Consider the following 22,054-nt stretch of genomic DNA (forward strand, 5'->3'; position numbering starts at 1 on the left):
CCGCGCATGCGCGCTGGGACGAAAGGAACGGGAAGCCTCGAGGGTCAAACTAGGTGAACGCTGCCCCAAGGAAAATGCCTTTGCTTTCTTTCAGACCTTTCTGTTCTTCCCTCCCACAGTTCTCTTTAAAAAAAAAAAAAAAAAAAAAAAAGCCTCCTCCCCCAATAGAACGAGCCCACCACCAGAAGCAGTGGTGAAAATAGAACCAGAGACCAAGGTCATGAGGAAGCAGCACGGACCTGGGAATCTATACTCACAGTATAATAAATGACAACAGACACTGTTGGGAGTGTCCTAGTCACTCTTACTCCTTACAACAGCCCCGTGGGATAGGAACACCTGTTATCTCTATTTATTTATGGGGAGACGAGGACATACGGAAGTTAAGTAACATTTCTGAACCAGGGGCAGAGATGGGAGTTAAACCTAGAATACCTGGTACAGAGTTTGCCTTTTTTCATGTAACAAGGTTGTGGAGCTTCAGTTCGTGTGCTGCACAGTCCACCCCTTCTGGATGGTTGTTTACAAAGTTGCACAACGTCTCCATAATCATTTTAAGAATATTTTCAGGGATCCCTGGGTGGCGCAGCGGTTTAGCGCCTGCCTTTGGCCCAGGGCGTGACCTGGGGTCCCGGATCGAGTCCCACGTCGGGCTCCCGGGGCATGGAGCCCGCTTCTCCCTCTGCCTATGTCTCTGCCTCTCTCTCTCTCTCTCTCTCTCTGTGACTATCATAAACAAATAAAAATTAAAAAAAAAAAAAGAATATTTTCATCACCCCCAAAAGCAACCTCCTGCAGATTAGCTCTCACTCCCCCCCAGCCCTAAATAGCCACGTATCTCCTTTTTGTCCGTGCTGTTGCCTATTTTAGACATTTCATCTAAATTGGATCGTGCAGTAGGTGGCTTTTGTGACTGGCTTCATTCACTTGATGTAATACTTCCAAGGTTCTTCCTTGTTGTCACATCTATTAGTGCTTCATTCTTTTCTCTGACCAAAAATAACATTCCATTACATGGTTTTAAAAGATAAATTGAGGCATGTTAAAAATTTTTAAGACATTATTTGAGCAAAAAAAAAAATCCATTCAAAGCGGGCAACATCCAATCTAACAGATAGAAAGGACTCTTAGAGCCTGAAGGGAAGACTTGAAAATAAAAACCAAAAAAAAAAAAAAAAAAAAAAAGGCTTTTATAGGCAGAAGAGAGCAGGAACAAGGAAGTTAAAATAAGCAAAAAGTGCATCGGTTATTGCAAAGTTACTTTCCTCTAGGGGATGTCCCAGTTCTATCAGGCTAATTAACTAACTAATGCTGATCAGGTGATTCGTGGTACACTGGCTTAAGATTCCGTTTCTGGGAGAGTTGAAACTAATTAAGTCTTGGTTTGGGTACATAGGGCTTATACAAGTGACTCTGTTTTGGACCTGTTGTCTTATTCTTAACAGTGGATATGCCACTTATGGTTATCCATTTCTGCTGTTTCTATCTTTTGGCTATTGTAAAATCTTAGAAGCAAACAGAGGGGTAAATCTTCACAACCTCAGGTAAGGCAATGATTCTTAGATAGGACACTAAACAAGCAACAAAAGGAAAAACATAAATTAGGTTTCATCAAAATTAACTTTATATTTCAAAGGACACCATCAAAAAAAGTGAAGTTCAACCCACGGAAGAGGATTAAGTGTTTGCAAATCGTATATCTGATAAGGATTTATATCCAGAATATATCCAGAATGGATAAAGAACTCTTAAAAGAGTACTAAAAATAATCCAATTAAAAATGGGTGAAGGAGGGATGCCTGCGTGATTCAGTGGTTGAGCATCTGCCTTTGGCTCAGGTTGTGATCCCAGGTCCTGGGATTGAGTCCCGTGTTGGACTCCTCCCAGGGAGCCTTCTTCTCCCTCTGCATGTGTCTCCACCTCTCTCTCTGTGTCTCTCATGAATAAATGAATAAAATCTCAAAAAATACTTTATAAAAAAATGGGTGAAGGATCTGAATAGATATTTCTTTAAATATGCAAATGGCCAATAATTACATGAAGAGAGCTCAGAATTCATCAAATGCAAATCAAAAGTGAGATACTACTCATACGCATTACTGTGGTATTAAATGAAAACAGAAAATAACAAGTATTGGCGAGAATGTGCAGAAACTGGAAACTTCTTACACTATAGTGGGAATGAAAGTGGTGCAGCTGTTTGGAAAATAGCCTGACATTTCCTCGAAAGATTAACACAAAGTCACCACATGGCCCAGACTTCCATGCATAGGTATACACCCAAGAGAAGTGAAAACATATGTTCACACAAAAACTGATACACGTGAATGTTCATAGCAGCATTATTTATAATAATGGGCAAAGTAGAGTCCTTAAACAAATAGCACTCGGACAAATTGAATATCCACAAGCAAAACCAGGAAATTGGATGCCTACTCATATGATATATAAAATTTAATCAAAATTGATCACAGACTTAAATGCCCTAGTGCTACTTGTTTAAAGGACTCTGCTTTGCCCATTAAATGGTATTGGCATATTTGTTAAAGTCAGTTGGTCATAAATACCTGGGCATATTTCTGGATTCTCAATTAATTCCATTTCATTGATATATATGTTTATCCTTACACCAGTACCACACTATCTTGATCAATGTAGCTTTCTAGTAATTTTTTAAATCGGGAAGTACAAGTTTTCCAACCTTGTTATTCTTTTCCAAGATTGTTTTGGCTATTTCAGATTTCTAAATTTTCATATGAACTTACTATCAGCTTCTCAGTTGCTGACAGAAAGGCAGCTAAGGTTTTGGTAGGAATTATGTTGAATCTGTAGATCAGTTTCAGGACTATTGTCATCTTAAGAACATTAAATCTAAAAAATGAACATGGAAGCCCCTTCCATTTATTTAGGTCTTCTTTAATTTCCTTCACCAATGTTTTCCACTTTTCAACATATGAGTCTTACCCTTATTAAATTTATTTTTAAGTATTTTATTATGAAGCTACTATAAATGAAACTGTTTTCTTAATTTTGTTTATGGATTATTCATTGCCAGAAGACAGAACATTCAATCAAATGTTCATTGCAATAGATACACAGTTGATTTTTGTATGTCGATAGTGTATCCAGTAACCTTGATAACTCACTTTTATTCTAATAGTTTTTCCTGTAGCTGCATTAGATTTTTCTAAATCTAATTAGATTTTCTAAGCCTGATTACTCTGCCTAGAATCTCCAGTACAGTGTTGAATAGAGGTGATGAGAATGCACATCCTGTATTGTTACTGTTCTTAGTGGAAAAGCATCCAGTCTTCTTCATGGTTTATGATGTTAGCTGTGGGTGTTTTGTAGATACCCTTACTAGGTTGAAGAAGTTCCCTTCCCTTTCTGTTTGTTAAGCATTTTCATCATAAAAGGGTGTTGGATTGTCTTGTTTTGTTTTTTTTTTTCCTACACCCATCGAGACGACCTTATGCTCTTGTCTTTCATTCTTTTAATATGGTATATTACATTGATTAATATTCAGGTGTTAAACCAATCTTGTTATTCTTGCAACAATCCAATTGGTCATGGTATATAATCCTTTTTACATGTTGCTGCATTCAGCTTACCTATATTTTTGCTCTAACCTTTTAACTGGTTTGCCTCTTTCTACCAGGCTCCATATAGTCTTTTCTCAGCCCGCAGGCTACAGTGTTGTATTGTGCCATTCCTCTTTTCAAAACCGTCCAGGGATTTCTTTCCCACTCCAGAGTAAATGCTAAAATCTCACAAGATCTGATCTAACCAAACCTCCCAATTCTTCTAGAGCACACATCCTGGGACTCTCTGTTTCATCTACTCTGCTCTTCCTATGCTAGTTTCCTTGATGTTTCTCAGCAATCCAAGAAAATTTGCACCTCAGGACATTAGCACTTTCTGTATTCTATTCTTAGGTTGTTCTTCTTCCATATGACTTACTCCCTTACTTCCTTCAGTTCTCTGTTCACATGTTGCCTCATTAGAGAAGCAGCTTCTGATCATCTTATAAAAGAGCAATGCTTTTACCCCCAAGAATGGCATAGTATTCCCCATTCTCCTAACCTGCTCTTTCTTGATAGCATATTTTACCATCTGACTATATATGTTTATATGCTTGTTTTGCTTACTGTCTTTCCTCACGTACAGCATAAGCTCAAATAAATATATGTATATATTTGTTGGGCAAGTATTATTGATTTATTACTATGGGCAATGTTCTACATGCTGGAGACAAATTGAAAAAAAAATAAAGCAGATAAAATCTCTGCCCTTATGGAGCTCATCTTTTAGTAGGGAGAGATATTCAATAAACAAATATAATTAAAATATGGAATTGTGGTGATGAGTACAAAAGAGGAAGATTTTGCAAGCAATATGGAGGTTACTAATATTCTTGGTAAAAGCAGTTTTAATGGACGATGGATATGATAACCCAATTGGAATGGGTGCAAGTATGAATGAGAGGAGCAAATTAAAACAGACAGTACTGAAAATTATTTCAGGGATCTTACTATGAAGGTGAATACAGAAATGAGGTATGAAGAAATAGCATATTTGTAGTTGACCCAAACAATCCCAGTAGAGATACAAAGTAGGTTTTATGGGAGACAGAAGAGAAAATTGCTGAGCTATGTCCTTTAGCAGTTTTTGCAAGAGGACACAGTCTAGCTCCCAAGTAAAGAGATTAGACTTAAGAATATGGACTATATAGAGATGATGTAAGTAGGTGGTATGTTTGTTAAATGAATGATTCACTGTTAATCATAATAGTAAAGTACTCACCCCAGGAAATTCCAAATTCCAACAAGTGGCTTTATATCACGGGGCTTTCCCTGATCCCCTTTGTGAACTGAGATCATCTATGTGTAAGTTATAGTCTACAATATTAAATTTGGGTTCAAGTGTTGACTTGTTCTCATTTTCTGAAGACTGGTGGAACAACTCTTCTACTTGGAAGCATTTTTATGGGATGTATCAGAAAACCAACTCGGGATCCCTGGGTGGCGCAGCGGTTTGGCGCCTGCCTTTGGCCCAGGGCGCGATCCTGGAGATCCGGGATCGAATCCCACGTCAGGCTCCCGGTGCATGGAGCCTGCTTCTCCCTCTGCCTGTGTCTCTGCCTCTCCCTCTCTCACTGTGTGCCTATCATGAATAAATAAAAAAAAAAAAAATTAAAAAAAAAAGAAAACCAACTCAAATTACGTAAGTTTAAAAAACACATTTGTGACTTTTACCCAACACTCTATGAATTTACCTTATAGATAGACTTGCACAAGTGTGCAAGAGTATCTAGACAAGGTTCACTGCAACATTAATTGTAAAAGCAAAAAATGAAAATAACTCCAACATCCATCATAGGTTACATCAACTAGGGTATAGACATACCATGAAGTTCTCTTTCTTTATTACAAAGAGTGAATCATTCATTTAACAAACATACCACCTACTTACATCATCTCTATATAGTCCATATTCTTAAGTCTAATCTCTTTACTTGGGAGCTAGACTGTGTCCTCTTGCAAAAACTGCTAAAGGACATAGCTCAGCAATTTTCTCTTCTGTCTTTGTCTAGGGGGTACCTCTGGCATGAGAAGACTTCAAATTTTTACATCATAGAATTCTAATTATATACAATTTTTTTCAATAAGCATGTGTCAATATAGTAACTTTACCATTAAAAAGATCATATAGGACACTTCAAAGATATGGTAATGTTTTATTTTTTTAAACCGGTGCGGTAGGGCCACGGGTGCTCATTGTATTAGAATTTTCTAACCACACACATAATTTGTAAATACCATTTTGTACCTGCTTAACATTTAATAAAAAGATTATACCCCTGGGCAGCCCGGGTGGCTCAGCGGTTTAGCGCCGCCTTCAGCCCAGGGCGCGATCCCGGAGACCCGGGATCGAGTCCCATGTCGGGCTCCCTGCATTGGGCCTGCTTCTCCCTCTGCCTCTGTGTGTGTGTGTGTGTGTGTGTGTGTGTGTGTGTGTGTGCGCGCGCGCGCGTGTGTCTCTCTCTGTCTCTGTGGATAAATAAATAAAATCTTAAAAAAACAAAACAAAACAAAAGATTATACCCCTGAGGGGCGCCAGAGTGGCCCAGTCAGTTAAGCATCTGCTCAGGTCATGATCCCGGGGTTCTGAGATTGATCCCCACATTGGGCTGTCTGCTTGGCGGGGAGTCTTCTTTTCCCTCTGTCTCTCCCCCCACTTATGGTCTCTCTCGTGCTCTGCTTTCTCTCAAATAAATAAAATATTTTTAAAAAGTTATACTCATGATATCTGATTATTTTCTTGTTAATGACTTCTCTTTTGAAAAGGCAAGTGCAAATACATCTTTGTCAAACAGTTGAGGATTCTAGTTAGCTGAGGTCGTCGGTTCATTCAGGTTTCTCTATGTCTATCAAGAATTGCCCCCCTAGATTCTTTGGAACATGGGAAGAAACAACCAAACTTCCAGGTGTTACTGAATATCTGTTACAGACAGTAGCCTTAAATTTTTTATTTACAAAGTTTATCTACTGTTTTTTTTTAAGTTTATCTACTGTTAAAGACAGAATTATGTCCTCCAAAAAAAAAAAATGTGTTGAAGTCCTAGACCTCTGCACCTCAGAATATGACCTTATCTGAAAATAGGGTTGTTGTAGATGTAATTAGTTAAGATGACATCATAATGGAGTAGCGTGGACCCCTCATCCAATGCAACTAGTGTCCTTATAAGAAGACAGCCATGTGAAGATAGAGACATAGAAAAAGAATGTCATATGTTGACAAGGCAGAGACTGTAGTTGTGTGACTGCAAACCAAAGAATGCCAAGGATCTCCGGCAAACCACAGATGCTAGGGAGAGACAAGGAAGGATTCCCCTACAGGTTTCAGAGGGAACACTTGATTTTGGATTTCTAGCCTTCAGATGTGAGATAATACATTTCTGTCATTCCAGCCACCTAGATAGTGGTATTTTGATAAGAGCATGACTAGGAAACTAATAAGCCTGCCTTATACTTATAATTATTACCAATAATATTGTGACATCAGATCATAGTCATCAATAAGATTCAGTGTGTTTCACACCACGAAGCCAAGGGATCCTTCTCTCATTTGAGAGAGCCTGCGAAATACAGTGTTGGAAATGTCTGGAAGGACACTCTCCAAACTGTCAGCAGCGACAGTTCCCTGTGAGGAGGGAAAACAGAGGCTCAGGAACATAGAAATGAAGGACTTTTAACATTGCCATCTTAAAAAACAAACATATTTGTTGCATCATTAAAAAGAAAAAAAAGAATCCTAGGCAGATTGGAAAGCCAATAGTAGGAAAAAAGCAAAAATTGTGTGTACATTTCACGTGTTATGAAAATACTTATTGTAAATTAAGCTAATCTTTGATAAAAAGTGAATATGTGGTTGCCTATATGGCTCAGTCAGGTAAGCTTCTGCCTTTGGCTCAGGCCATGATTTCAGGGTCCCGGGATCAAGTCCACATCAGCTCCCTGCTCAATGGGGAGCCTGCTTCTCCCTTTCCCTCTGCCCTCCACTTGTGCTCTTTCTTAAATAAATAATTTTTTTTTAAAGTGAATGTATGTGATTTAGGGCTCAGAGACCATATATATTGTTTGATACCATGTAATTACTGAAACACTCTCTTTCAGTCTCAAAAGTGATCCAGGTTTTATAACAAATTATGTGATTACCTCACTAATGTCCTTTCAGAGTCACTAAGAAGGACTTTCTTGTTCAAAGACAAATATATCAGCTAAGAAAAGCTCAGCAAACAGAGGTGCCAGGGAAAAATTTTCTAGCAGAAAAAAGGAAACCGAAAAGCACTGGGACTTCTGAAACGCATGAGCTAATGGCAATTTTTTTTTCAATTTCTGTGAAATTGTGTCTTTTATCTTTAAGATCGTGGAAATTTTGCATTCTTTACTAGAGTATTTATATGTTTGGAGCAGTAGAAAAATAATGCTTTTCTCACTATAGAGTTGAATTACTTTACTTTTCCTTTCAAATCATCTCTGAGTAAAATTGGATTGGCAGTCTATGGTTCTTGTGCTCTGTCCCCACCCCACCCCCGCCCCCAAAACCTGAGATTGCTGCCCTTCCATCTGAGAGGTACAGCTCTAATGCTGCAGACTTCTTGAGCTCCTTTATTAAATGCCTGGGTGTTCAGAAGGCCTAACTGAACATTTTCACTGCTTTCTAGTGCAATCACATCATCTATTAAGGGGAGACTCCTGTGAGTAAATGGCCCTTATTAGGGAGCCAGGAGGCTGGATTCTTCCCACCCTTGCCAGGAACCTGCTCTGGGTGTCCTTAAGGAAAGGAATTCAACATCTAGCTTTTTGTCCTTAGTGTCTGCTAAACTGCAGAAAGAGGAACACAGGATCTTCTGTTTCTTTTTTAAAAGATTTTATTTATTCATTTGACAGAGAGAGAGCATAAACAGTGGGAGCGGCAGGCAGAGGGAGAGGGAGAAGCAGATTCCCTGCTGAGCGGGGAGCCTGATATGGGGCTCGATCCCAGGCCCCTGGGATCATGACCTGAGTGGAAGGCAGACGCTTAATTGACTCAGCCACCCAGGTGCCCTGCCCCAGATCTTCTGTTTCATCATAACATAAAGACTTAGAATTCAGTTAAGACCTATTCTCTTAAAATTATGTGCCAGTACTATAAGGTTATAAAAGACTTATATCAAGAGTTTCTTGGGGCACCTGGGTGGCCCAGCTGGTTAAGCATCCAACTCTAGATTTCAACTCAGGTCATGATCGCAGGGTCCTGAGATGGAGCCTCACATCCAGCTCTGTGTTGGGCATGGAGCCTGCTTGAGATTCTCTCTTCCTCTCCCTCTGCCTCCTCCTCCTGCTCATGAGCTCTCATACTTTCTGGCTGTCAAAAAGAAAATAAATAATAAAATAAATAAATAAAAATAAAATAAAAAACCAAACTCACAGCAAGTGATTCTGCCCTCATAGATTCCATTCTCTGCTGAGGAAAATAGACTAATCAGGAGATTACTTAGGTCTAGTGATAAATGCTAAGAGGGGTAAAGATTAATGTAGATATTCCCCCAAAGGTAGAGTGCAGCAAAGAGGGAAAGAGGGAGCCACTATAACTGATGATACTGGTAAACACACCCCCTCACACACACGCACACTCAAGATTGTGAGCAATTTGATATTAGGGAGTGTGACTTATTCATCCTGTTTCTCCAGCAGTAAGAAGAGAGTAGGTTCACAATTCATTGAATTATGAACAAAAAAATTTGAAGCATACTTGTGCTAGCATAGGACATATATTCATAAGATTGCCTGTCGCTTTCCCTTTCAATCAATCTGATTATCCTTTTCTTCAATTTGCTCCCTTAAAGAAAAAAGATTTTTAAATAATTTCATATGTTTTAAAACAAAGAATTAAAAAAAATAAAAAATAAAACAAAGAATTTATTTATATTCTACCAATTTGGAAATAAGGTAGTCTGGACAGAGATTAGACTACAGTTACCCTTCTGTTATATGAAACCAGGATTTGCAATGAAAACTTAAATGTAACTATATCTGAGTTCCTTTGGGCTACTTAAAGAACAACTTTTTAAAAGTGTCCTTCAGATTGTTTGGCAATATTTATTAGAATTGCAAATGTAGGGGCACCTGGGTGGCTCAGTCCGTGAAGCATCTGCCTTTGGCTAAGGTCATGATACCAGGGCCCTGGGGTTGAGCCCCATGTCTGGCTCCTTGCTCAGCAGGGAATCTGCTTCTCCCTCTCCCTCTGCCTTCTGCTCCCCCTGCTTGTGCGCTCTCTCTCTCTCTCTGTCAAATACATAAATAAAATCTTAAAACAAAAAAATTGCAAATGCATGAAACCTTTGATCTAACAATTCTACTTTTATAAATAAATGTATATACTTGCTTGATATTGCAGCTGCTTTATATTGAGAGATAACAACCCTAATATACAACCCTAAATGAATGAAGAGAAACTTTATTTACTGATCTAAAATTATCTTCAAGATACATTGTGAAAATTGCTAAGTAAAGCAAAGGGTAGGACACTACACACACACACACACACACACACACACACACTTGGCTTGTATGTGTACAAACTATTTCTGGAAGGATACACAAAAAGCTAGTCGTTTTGATTGACTTTGCAGATGGAATCGAGTGTGAAAAGGGGATTATTTATACCTTTTGTTCCTTTAAATTTTTAAAAATTTAAAATGTTGTAATTCTGAATTTTATTTTAAAGATTTAAAAAACTTCTTAATTAAAAGTGCCTTCAGATCTTCCATTTGCTTCTAAGGAGAGAAATTGAATATCTAATTATCAGGAGAGCCAGGGAGACTTACTTTTCATCATCTACATTTTTGCCCCTTTTAAATTTTGTACCATGCATATTTGGGGGGGGGAAAAGAAGTATCCTTAAACACATTAGGTCCTCAATCTAACTTTATTAATTGAGTGATTATATAAATTCCTAAATACAAACTAAACTTAAAAATCATATAAACCTTTATAATTATATTTTCTAATTTTATTATAATTCAAACTGACCATCCACATCCATATCTTACAGGTTTTGTGGACTTGCTGCTGATAGTAATTTTTCAAAACTGTTAGATATAGCTCTATACTCCAGACATTCATATACTTAAGATAGTAGAAGTGTATTTTAAAATCTTGTTTCTTTTGCTTGATCCTTCGGAGTAAATTATAGAAACTTAATTAACTGAAACTTAATTCTATTAAGTTAATGGTTGGGATTGACATGACATTCTCTGAAATAAAATTAATGAAATATGTAATTTCATTACCTGATGAGCTAGCTATTGAACATATTCAATATGCTCATTATATTATCAATTCTGGTTGTCTTTCTAATCTCTAAGCATCCCATTTTTCCAGAAGTTCAAGCTAAGAGGCCTTTCATGAATAATAGGTTGGGCATCAGCATGCCAATCCCAACCATTCACTAAAATTCAGTCTTAGAGTTTGCCAGGATTTATATAGCCCAAATAAAGTTGCCAAAGTGATTTTTCATGGTTATATTATGCAGAGAGAAAAGCTGTTCCCATGCGTATCCATAGAAATGATGTTGAACTCTTCACCAGTTCATATAATCTATGAGATCTAAATGAGATCATCTTTCAGTATTTTAAAGCAATCGCTTTAGACCCTCATACCCAGATTGGCAACATTTATTATTTCCTGAGTCTGTCTGTCTCAGATCACACATGAATCCTAGGCTCAGTCTTCTGCCTTCCAAATAGTCCTGTCACCACCTCCAGAAGTCCTGATGAAACTGATCATTTCTGACTCCACACTATTTTCTGCTGCTGCTGTTTCAATTACGGCCACACGGGGACACTGTTGAAAACTCGTAGTAGTGCTCCTCCAAAGCCAGCATGAGGCCATACAGTGCTACTGGTGGCCCAAGGTCCTAATGAAAATAGTTTATGCTGATTTGGAATTCTCTATGAGCCTGTGCTGTATTGTGTCTAATTGCATCATCTTATTTAAACCTTATAATATGCCTCTGAATGTTATTATTATCCTTGTTTTATGGATGCTAAAACAGATGTGAAAAGATGAAGTAAAATGACCAAGGTCACAAAGTAGTAACTCTAACCCAGGTTTGACTGACTTCCACCATGATTATAAGTTCATCCCTTCAATATATTCATGCTTGTTAACCTAGTAATTCCACTTCTATGATTAGAGATACATGTAAGGGTTTACATTCAATGCAGTACATGATGTAGGGATATTGGAGACAATTTAAAGTTTCAACAAGGAGACACTAGTTAATTTATAATCCATTCACAGATTAGAATACTAATAGATTAATTTATTAAGTAAATAATATCAGTTAGTCATAGTTTCTAAGCATTTTGTTTCTTGGCTCAGTTACCCCCCAAAAAAATCCTAAGATAGAGCTATTATTATATTTCATCTAGTTTAAGCTACCATCATTATTAAACAACCCATTATTTATGTACCACTAAGAAAAATGCTACTAATCTAAGATACAATGTTTTCTCATCATCATAGTGAAATACACTTTGACGTCAGAGATTTTAAAATTGGGGGAAAATGTTTATCTTAGACATTTATCTAAAATGTTTATCTTAGAATTATCTTGGAATAAGCTATCATCATGTTTCATTTTTGGGTGAGGAAATTGAGGCACAGCAAAATTAAATAATTTGCCCAAGGTTAATCAAAAAAAGGCTGAGAGCAAAGGTAGAATGGTGATCAGAGTGACCAACAGTCCCAGCTTGGTCCATCTCTATGTGCCTCTCTCTTCCTTTTTCTGAAGGTAAAATGTGTAGTATTTTAACAATATTTTTTAGAAAACCAAAAAAAAATTATCAAAGATCCTCAAAGAGAGTAATTCAAGCACCTCAAAATTCACAGAGGACTTTTGAAAAAGCCTGAAATCATAGGAAATATTTGGGATTACCAGAATGTCTTCTATTCAGTGAATTACCTAGTGCTCTGAGCTACAAGTTTGCCTTAATTGAAAGAGCTCTGTATCTTCACCATCCTTGGAAATGCTGTATGTAAATGAGTAGTATTGACAACTTTTCTCTTTCCCGTAAAATTTGAGATTTTTTTTCCTAAGCAATTACTGCCGTTTTGGGAACATGAACGGTCAATTAGGTTTAACCTCATGTACAAGTGCTTGTAAACAAGTGTTTTGAAAACGTGAACGTCAGCTTTTGGAATGTGACACCAGTGTGGTTGCAGTTTGACTTTGTATATTCCAGCCTAAGTGTTTTTTCCCTTTTTGGGAGGCTAGGCTTTCTAAAGTTGGTCCAGGGACCCAATTCTTGCCTCAAAAGCATTTGGCAAGCTTATTAAAATATAAGAGTTCCAGACTTTACCTGAAGATTTATTTAATCAGATTCTCTAGGGGTAGGATTCAGGAACCTGCATTTTTTACAAGTTGTTAGGTGTGCTAAAACTTGAGAACTGCCACTGAGGACCATCACTGTGTGTGTGTGTGTGTGTGTGTGTGTGTGTGAGAGAGAGAGAGAGAGAGAGAGAGAGAGAAAGAGAGAGAGTCTACACTCTTCTGAAGAGGTTTTTATACCACATGAAAAACACTGCGTTGATCTAGTTATTCCTGGAGGTACTTTTCTCCCTGGAGAATGGGTTAGTCCTTTTTTGCCATATTCAGAATAAAGTAATAATAATAATAATGATAATAGCTATATTTGCTTATACTAATTTTTTACTTGGATTATAAAGATGGATTTGTATGGATATGATTTGTACGGATTCACATGCATGTGAATTTTGATTGTGAAGCCAATTTTATTTTTTTAAAGATTTTATTAATTTATGCATGAGAGCTGCAGAGAGACTGGCAGAGACATAGGCCGAGGGAGAAGCAGGCTATTCATTGGGAGCCTGATGCACGACTCAATCCCAGGACCCAGGACCCTGGGATCACGCCCTGAGCCAAAGGCATATGCTCAGCCACTGAGCCACCCAGGTGTCCTGTGAAGCCAACTTTAATATTTCATTCTATGAACTTAGATCCTAACAAGCCTACACATTCAGACACATAGTCACGGCTGCAGACATACTTGTTTCCCTTCTTGCCACACTTAATATTAACTAATATCTTCTTTTATTTAGAAAAGGAAAGGAAGAAAGAAGAAAGAAAAGATCCTTTGAAAAGGCAAGAGGGAAGGGAGATTGCTGTGCCATGTTTCTTTCCTGTGTGTTACTCCCTCTCGGAGACATCTGTCACTGGCTTTTGCTCACCCCTCTGGAAATGCTGCTGCCACCAAGCCACAGGAAGGCTGCCTTCTTATGGGCAGAAATGCTTCCCCTGGGGCTGCAAGGCAAAGGAAACTAGCCTCTAGTTGAAGACCCATATCTGGGAACAGTGTGATCTCACCCTTCTGGATGGAGCACATTTTCTTCCTGGACCAAGCCACTTCTGTTTGGTCCCTGGCAACCCAGCTGAGTTAGAAAAAGAGAAACCTGCCTGATAAGTCTCATAGCTCAGGCCTCCAAGACATCAAAAATTAGGCTTATGCCAGTCTGTCTCAGTGTTCTAAAAAGATAAATACTCCATGCAGTTCCCTGAGACATAAAATAGGCCTTTTGATTGACCTTTCCAAAGAGGCAGTTAAGACCTTCTGAAAACCTCTACAAACTGTGTAAGCATTCAATGATTTCTTAGTTGGGTTTTTCCTTAAAAATGTCCTGTTTCTTATCAGTTTTAGATATTTTTCCAAGAACCCCAGGGAGATTTGCAGTGGGATAATCCAGTGTACATGGTAAAAATGAAACCACTATCACAAGGCTTATGAAGGGACAAATCAAGTATAATACAAGAAGCTCTAAAGAAAACAGGAAGATTTAGCATGTTAAAAAGAAAAACCACAGCAAGATGGCTTTGACCATCTCCACGCACTGACTCGGGGTTTATGTTCCTAAACAGAGCCCTATTCAGGTGAAAGAAAAACCCAACCACCACCAAGTTCTACTTTATTCTCCCTGATGGAAGAGGTTAAATTTTATCACTCTGTGTGTCGTTTTCCCCCTGTACTCTCTTAGTACTTTTTCCATTCAAACATTGGAATAATAACCATATTTATTAAGCGTCTTGGTTTCCTAATAAGGCAACTACAACTCATAAGGATTAAGTAGCTTTTCCAAATCACACAGCAAGTGAAAGGAGGAAAAAAAGGAATCTGGACATCACATAATACTAAAACATGTTCTTTCTTTCACCCCAGACTTGCATCAGGAAGAAAAAGATGATGCAGATGATTGTATTTGATTACAGTGTATTTATGGGAACTATATAGAGCAATATTCCATGGTCTTCTCCCCTGCCTGGCTCTGCTGTTAGCATAGGGATGGAGCTGAGCTGAGTATATAGGAAAGCTTCAAATAACAGAAGGTGGAGCCCACCGTCAGCCTACACTGTTGGAGAGTTTGCTACTTGGATTGAAATGAGATATTCAGATGTACTACGGAATATTAGAAATGTGAGAGTAGGGTGCAAAAACAAAGTTAATAACCTTAAAAGTGTCAAAGTGCCTAAAAACATAAAATGTATCAATAGGCAATGGTGTGCTGCTGCTAACTATTTAACAACCAGCCTTCTCAAAACCCAGCCCTGGTTTGTAGCATCTGCTGGTTTCCGTGGTGTGAACACTCACACCATGGCCTATTTTAAGTTACCAAGGTGAGGCCACCGACTGCAGAGTTGCAAAGACAGGCACTGGAGCACGTCATGGTGTTGTATTTCCACCACACACATATAATGGATGCGAGTAACCTCAGGAGCCTGGGAAACAATAGAATGCAAACAAAATAGTCAGAGATAAGTTTTCAGTATTTAGTATTCATTACTTTCATCTTTAATATCTATTTTATTTGTGATTTCATATCATTTCATTTTTAATAATGACTGTTAACAACCAGCTCTCACAGATCCTACAGAGGTTAACACTGGCTCTGTGAGTCGGTGAAAACGGGCTCCAAACATGCCACTGCCTGTAGGGGTCCTGGCAAAGGACTCTTATTTTGGGGGACAGTGTTGGCCTGGGGACTGTGTATCTGTGCCAGAGTTGGGTGGGCAAGTAAGAACAGCTGCACACACACCTTAACAACATCTTAGACTCCAGCAGCATCTACACAAGCCTATCATCCCACCCACCATGGCGTGAGACCCTCTGGGTTCCTGCAGACCCCAAGAGGAATTAAAGCTGGTTTGCCTTAAGGATAAGCAAAATTAATGTCCTACTCTTGAGGCTTCCTAGGGCTCAGCTCTCTGCCACATCTCTGGACTATAGTTTAAACTCCTTTGACTCTCTCCCCTCACAATTAGAGATAAAAGATTAAAAATATAAACACCTGGTTGAGGTCTGCCTGAAATCCATTCATGTCTAGAGAAAGGGGACCAAAGGAGAGAGGAAAGGCTGGGATGGGAAAGTAATTGGGGCATTTCACGACTGGCCTATGGTCAGTCTTGTTTTCCTTCAGCTGGCACAAACAAGCGCCAGCTGTGCACTGAGGCGCTTTTGCCATGGAGGCACCCATGTGCTGCTTGATGCAAGAAGTTATTATCTGGGGTTGGGGTCAGACAGGCATAGGTTAGAATCTCGTTTTCTTAGACACAATACTTAACCTCTTTAAACACATACAAATCCTCCTATGCAAAAGGAGACACTAGCACCCACTTCAGGACTGATGTGAAGAAATCTAGCAAAGGGGAGTACCTGGGTTACCATAAATTTTTGAAACACGTAGCTATTGTTGTTATTTTAATATGGTCAGGTGTACAGTGATGCCTATTATGAAATCCACCCATCAGAGCATCTTGATACTAAAAACAAAAGTTGTGATGAACAGTAATCCATGGCTTTAATTAATAAAGGAAAGAGGCTATCGCCTGCCCCAACATACACATACTAAAAATATGGAATCTGTGGGTGCCTGGGTGACTCAGTCGGTTAAGTGTCTGGGTTAGGTTCCCTCTCCTGCTACTCCCCCCCTCTCCACTCATGCATGTTCTTTCTCTCTGTCTGTCTCTCTGCTCTCTCTCTCTCAAATAAATAAATACAACCTTTAAAAAAATAATAAAAAGATGGAAACTGTTGGCAATTATTTCTAGTGCTCTAACACAACCACAAAGGCAAACCACAAAATGTGTTTAACTCACTTGATTTAAAGCAAATCACATGAAGATAAGCATGCCACAACTTTTATAGGCTGCTAAAATAATGTGACCTGTTTCCTCACATGTTGGGTGAATACCACCTTAGAGGAGGAGAGTTAATTAAGTTCATTGGGGAGGGTGTGCTACTCTAGCATGTGTTTTTCCCTACTATGCATTTACATTTGCATTTATACATTTTTAAATTTCATTTATATAAATTTTATGATTTTATTTATTTATTTGAGAGAGAGAGAACACAAGTAGGGGGATTGGTAGGCAGAGGGAGATGGAAAAGAGAGGGAGAGCAGAGCAGAGCAGGGAGCCCAATGCGGGGCTCTATCCTAGGACCCTGGGATCATGACCTAAGCCAAAGGTAGCTGCCTAACTGCCCGTTTTTTATTTTTTAATTTTAGTTTTAAAATTTTTCATTCCAGTATAATTAATATAGTGTTACATTAGCGTCAGGTGTACATGACAGTGACTCAGCAATTCTATACATTACTCAGTGCCCATCATTGAACTTAACTTTTTGCAGCAATGCCTCCCTTAAGCAAACAGTACGTTGCCAGCACTTCCCTCCCTCTGATGGTGGGCAGTAGCTTTTCCATGCACCATTTGCAGGTGATTGAGTACTAGGTGGGGGCTTGAGGTTTACCAGGAGTGACAGGAGGTACCTGAGGTTGCTAGTGGATAAGCCCCACAAATCCACGTGGGACTGCTCCAGGCAGTCTGGGGGAGCAGCCCTAATGAGCCTCTCTCCTCTTCTAAAAATGTGAAAAATGAAAGCCAGAGGCCTGCACAGTTCCTGGGGGGCATCCTGAGCCATGTGGCAATCTCGGAAGCCCAGGATTAAGAAATGCTGTACCAGGACTTTCTATTCAGGAGGTGGAAGAGAGAAGCATAGAGTGGTTTTTGTTTTCAGTGTGGTTCAAGGACCTCAAAATTGAGGAAGTCGTAGCACAAAGCAATTAATAAGAACATCATAGAGATCACACAGAGCAATGCAATTTAAGCATTTGAAAGACCTCAATTTTAGCTTTCTGCACAAGAGGAGAGCTGATTGACACACAGGCCCAATTGATACACAGCCCTCATAGACAGTGGCCACAGCGGAGAGTATTCCGGAACTTCCCTCCCTTCCCAGGGCAGCTGGGGGATTTTTCTCCCCTTCCCCCCACGTGAGGTCTCCATCTCAGCCTCAGGCCCCATTTCCCCTGTTCAGTTGCTGTTCCCACTTTGCATAGTGCTGACAAAAGTCAATGAGCACAGGGGCCCAAAAGGTGAGGCAAAGGCGAAAGGAATGAGGACAGAGAAATTGTCCCTTTCATCCTTGGCTGCACTTCTCAGCCAAGAGTCTGGGGGAGAATCTTTAGGGGAGAAGGCTGCCAGAGTGGAGGGCATGGCCTGGCACACAGATGTGCCATGAGGGCATCATAGATACTTACCCCTTATTCCTTCAGGCAGTCAGATGTGGGCCCCGGGGCTCCAGGGCCTGTTGCCTCTGCAATTTCATCTGGGATGGGTGCTGCTGGGGCAGAGCAGAATTTAATGCTGTGCCATGTGTTCTCTATAGGTCGAAGGGACATCCCTAATCCACCTCCAGATGGTGAGTGCGGCCAAGCAGGTCTGTCAATCAGCAGCTGCCGTGACTCAGGCCCTACTGCAGGAAAGGGTTTGTTTCAGGTACCAGAGGAGCACGGCCAAAGGCCACTGACAGCTAGGGGTAGGGCAAGAGGTAGGCCTTGTGGTCCCTGAGCAGAGGGAGTCAGCCCTGAATCTCCTCCTCCACTGGCTACTTCATCCTTTGTGTTGATGTGTCCTTTTAGTGCTGTCCAAGCTAACTGCTGTTAACAGAAGCTTTGTCATTTTGAAAGCCTTACTATGTAAAGGTCCGATTATAATCGAAATCCACACACATTAGCATAAGAAACTTACATATGCCCAAGAAAGAAAATGAGCTACTAGATTTTTTAAACAGCATTTCAACTTTTAAATTTTTGCAGATTATAATCATTCTTTTATTTTTAAAGATTATATTCATTTATGAGACAGAATGAGCACAAGGGCAGGGAGGGGCAGTGGGAGAAGCAGACTCCCCACTGAGCAGGGAGCCTGATGAGGAACTGGATCCAGGACCCTGGGATGGAGACTTGAGCCAAAGGCAGATGCTTAACCAACTGAGCCACCCAGGCGCCTTATAATAATGATTCTAAATTTATTACCCGGGACTCCTGGGTGGCTCAGGGGTTGAGCGTCTGCCTTTGGCCCAGGGCATAATCCTGGAGTCCCAGGATCGAGTCCCACATCAGGCTCCCTGCATGAAGCCTGCTTCTCTCTCTGCCTATATCTCTGCCTCTCTGTGTGTGTCTCTCATGAATAAATAAAATCTAAAAAAAGAAGAAAAAAGTTAAAAAAAATAAATTTATTACCCACATGTCTGCCTGTACAGTGTCTCATCTGAAGGTTTTTCTCAGAAATTTGTACAAATCATTATTCAAACAACTTAATTGGTAAATATGTATAGTTGTTACAACAAACACCTACAGAAAAAAGTTATGCTCATGAAGTCACCCTCAAGTTCCTCTTAACTTTAAAAGTATCTTATTTAGGGGCACATGGGTGGCCCAGTCAGATAGGTGTCCAACTCCTGATTTTGGCCCAGGTCATGATCTCAGGGTTGTGAATTGGAGCCCCTTGTGGGGGCTACATGCTGGGCCCCACCCCCCGCATCATGCATGCTTTCTCCCTCTAAAAAACAAAAGAGAACTTATTTAAAGCTGTATTCGAATTCAGTATTTAACTATTGCCCTCAAAAGCTTCATATTTTACGGTTATAATTTAAGAAAAGGAAACACATTTTTTCACCAAGCTACATATAGGTGTCCCTTAACTTATTCCAGTATTTTCTAAGCATTATATGACTACAAAAAAACACTGGAAAGCAGTGTCTCATATTCTGTTCATTAGTATAGAGCCCCATGTGGGGTTACATAAGATCAGTGTTCTGCCCCCTGACCTACCCACTGTTAATCATTTCGTTTCCATGAGTAAATGAGATCTGATCTGCAAACTACAGTTTACGAACCCATTATCATGCCAACCTGTAGGTGGAGAAAACCTCAAGTAAACTGCAACTGGTTGCAACTCAGTTTTAAAGTGCATTTTGTTGGCTGCAGAACAGCTTCAAAGGAGCTGTTTTGTAATGCACTTCATAATGGCTCCTTGAGTAACTCTCCTGTGGTTGTGCCCACACCGGCTCAGGTGGTTTCTGCTTGGCAAGGTGAAACCTCACTTTCCTAGCAAGCTCCTAAAAAAGCAGGATTGCTTTTGCAAGTCTGTTGCAACACAAAGTCCGGACCAAGTAAAACGTTAGCCTGCAACCTTTTTTCTTTCTGCTCCGTTGTTCATCTTGTCTCTTCCAGGACACCAGATCCAATTTTTGTTGGACTTACAAAAAAAGTATTTTTTACATTAAACTTCCTCTTAATTCCCTCCCACCCCATATGAAATCTGCTATGGAGTACGGTCATGAACAGCCCGAGAACCCTGCTGAGGCGGGCATCGCACCAGCTCCCTAAACTGCAGCTGTATTCCGGAGACCTCTTTGTAGGAAATAAGGCTAACACTTAGTTCCCAGAAGATGAGGTGTGGTTGTAATGAGCTCATTCTACTGGGTGGAGGCGGGACTGGTTCCATGTTTCTATTTTTAAAATGTTTATAAAGATCATCCCTTGTTGCTCAAAGACAACAGATGAGGGAGAGACGTCTCTCACGTTACCATTAGAGACAACAAGGCGACAAGCCGGCTTCCAGAGAAGAAGCTAGCTAGAGCCCTTTAGACTTCAGTTTTCTGCGCACGTTGCCTCTCCCCGGTCGGAGCTGCAGAGTTAGTCCCTCCCTCCCAGGCCAGAAAAGCCCCGGCGCTCGGAAAGGTTCCTCTCCTCCGGCTGCTGGGGACGCCCTCACCGCCCGCCACCTCCGGGGCCTCCGGGACGGCTCCAGGGCTCGGCCTGCATCCCGCGTCATTCACGTCACGGCACTCCAGTAGCTAAAGTCATTCGGGGGTGGCAATTTAGTGCCGACTCAGCCCGTGCTGGCCGTTTTATTTGCTGGTTTGGGCTCACTCTTGCTGATGGGCTCAGCCACTTGTCAGTCACTTTATCAGCCCCGGTCCCTGCCTGGCCGGAAGCACCGAGAAATCCCAGACCGGAGTTAGGGCCCCACGCGGAGGGCCCTGCGCTTCACCTAAGCTAGCCGAGGCCTGTCCGCAGTGTTCATAGGCCTCCTTTGGCTCGGAACAGCAACTCACTTTCCACACAAGAGACATGGAAAGCTCTCGAGCGGGTCCGACGCCGTTTCGAAAGCGCGGGGGCGGAATGAGAGTGGGTACTGGAAAGGACTGGGCGTGGACTCGGAGTTGTGGGGCTTGCGGACCTGGGCGCAGCCTGGGACGCCCAGCCGTCCGGTCGGCGAGACCCACAGACTGCCGGGCTCTCCGGGCTGCCCTGCAAAATGTCAGGCTTGCAGTAGGTGCTGGATACGAGGGGAGTATTGAGGGGCGAGGGGGTGGGGAGGTGCCAGTCGGCTCTTGGCACTGCCCGGCAGAGTGGATTTCGTGAACGGAGGCGCTTTCCCCCCTACACCTCGCTTCCTGTTTCGCCTGGAGGAAACAATTTCCACTCAAGAAGGAAGAATACTATAAACAAAACTTTGATCTTCCCAAGCGGTGCAGAAAACCCCAGACTCGCAGCCGGGGTTAGGGAGGGGAGGTCCATGCAGGTATATTCCGTAATGGGACAGTGCCACCAAATAACGCGTTCCAAGAAAGGCCGCGGGGAACAAAACCAGGTTTGGCCGGCGGAGGACGCTGGCCGGTCTCCAGGTGCTCATCGCCTTGCGGCATCCTCTCGCCAGCCCGTACCTGGGAGGCCGCCCGCGTGCGGGCCGCAGATCGAGGCACCCCCCGCGCTAGCCACCCGCCGTCGGGTGCTTGGACGCGGTTCTGAGGCAAGGCCCGGAGCCCCGGGGCGTGGGGGTGGGCGCAGGACAGGGCCAGGGCCGCTCGTCCCCGGCCCCCGAGTACGCGCGGGCGCTAGCTCCTTGGGAAACACCTCCTCTTCCCGGGACTCGGAAGGGGTGCGGGCGCCTGACACCGCCAGGGCGTCGGGGCCGCAGGTCCTAGGTGTCCGAGGCCCGGGACCCGAGCCACGGCCGCGGTCCCCGGGGCCCCAGCTCCCGGCTCCCGCGCTCGGCCCGCGCCCCTCGCCGCGCCGCGCTCGGCTCCGCCCGGGTCCCGCCTTCCGCTCCGCCCCGGCGCCCCGAGGACAAACGGGGGGGGGGC

General features: G+C 41.5%; 1 long non-coding RNA gene across 4 annotated transcripts; it reads right to left on the reverse strand.

The window, feature by feature from the left end:
* Positions 1-6,039: 6,039 nt before the first annotated feature.
* On the reverse strand, positions 6,040-21,937 carry LOC119870122. Of its 4 annotated transcripts, XR_005355227.1 has the most exons (4): positions 20,492-21,937; positions 18,159-18,373; positions 15,234-15,339; positions 6,040-7,203 (listed from the first exon to the last, which is right to left on the reverse strand). It is a non-coding gene; the product is annotated as an uncharacterized LOC119870122 (long non-coding RNA). The 4 variants fall into 4 exon arrangements; XR_005355228.1 differs by lacking the exon at positions 6,040-7,203 and having other exon boundaries at positions 13,444-15,339; positions 20,680-21,937; XR_005355226.1 differs by lacking the exon at positions 6,040-7,203 and having other exon boundaries at positions 13,444-15,339; positions 18,159-18,370.
* Positions 21,938-22,054: the final 117 nt, after the last annotated feature.

Source organism: Canis lupus, chromosome 2, assembly GCF_011100685.1.
Source record: "Canis lupus familiaris isolate Mischka breed German Shepherd chromosome 2, alternate assembly UU_Cfam_GSD_1.0, whole genome shotgun sequence".
Taxonomy (NCBI): domain Eukaryota; kingdom Metazoa; phylum Chordata; class Mammalia; order Carnivora; family Canidae; genus Canis; species Canis lupus.